This window comes from Scyliorhinus torazame, chromosome 22 (genome assembly GCF_047496885.1).
Source record: "Scyliorhinus torazame isolate Kashiwa2021f chromosome 22, sScyTor2.1, whole genome shotgun sequence".
In the NCBI taxonomy this organism is placed as follows: domain Eukaryota; kingdom Metazoa; phylum Chordata; class Chondrichthyes; order Carcharhiniformes; family Scyliorhinidae; genus Scyliorhinus; species Scyliorhinus torazame.
In genome coordinates, this window is record NC_092728.1 from 2552073 (window position 1) to 2552951 (window position 879).

At 42.9% G+C, this 879-nt stretch overlaps 1 pseudogene; it reads left to right on the forward strand.

The window, feature by feature from the left end:
- Positions 1–379: 379 nt before the first annotated feature.
- On the forward strand, positions 380–580 carry LOC140399500 (U2 spliceosomal RNA; annotated as a pseudogene).
- Positions 581–879: the final 299 nt, after the last annotated feature.

An 879-nucleotide genomic window follows, 5' to 3' on the forward strand; every position in this document is an offset into this window, starting at 1 on the left:
TCTATCCGCGAATAGACCTTATGAACTGAAGAGAAGAAAGAAAAAAGCTATAAAGAAGAGTAAGATAGATTATGAGAGTAAACTTGCTCAGAATATAAAAACAGATGGTAAAAGTTTCTACAAATATATAAAACAAAAAAGAGTGGCTAAGGTAAATATTGGTCCTTTAGAGGATGAGAAGGGAGATTTCATAATGGGAGATGAGGAAATGGCTGAGGAACTGAACAGGTTTTTTGGGTCGGTCTTCACAGTGGAAGACACAAATAACATGCCAGTGACTGATGGAAATGAGGCTATGACAGGTGAGGACCTTGAGAGGATTGTTATCACCAAGGAGGTAGTGATGGGCAAGCTAATGGGGCTAAAGGTAGACAAGTCTATCGCTTCTCGGCCCTTTGGCTAAGATCAAGTGTAGTGTCTGCTCTGCCTTTTGGCTCAGATCTGGAATGTCTCTCTTGTGGGGACCATGAATTGGATTCAATTTGAATTTGAATTGGTTTTTTGGAGCGGGCAAGGAGCTGGATTAGGGGTTCGCTCCTGTCCACACTCAGCCCTGGCTTGGTAACTCAGAGAAAGTAATAAGAAAAAAAAAGGTAACCAAGTCTCCTGGCCCTGATGGGACGCATCCCAGAGTGCTAAAGGAGATGGCTAGGGAAATTGCGAATGCACTAGTGATAATTTACCAAAATTCACTAGACTCTGGGGTGGTCCTGGCGGATTGGAAATTAGCAAACGTGACACCACTGTTTAAAAAAGGAGGTAGGCAGAAAGCGGGTAATTATAGGCCATTGAGCTTAACTTCGGTAGTAGGGAAGATGCTGGAATCTATCATCAAGGAAGAAATAGCGAGGCATCTGGATGGAAATTGTCTCATTGGGC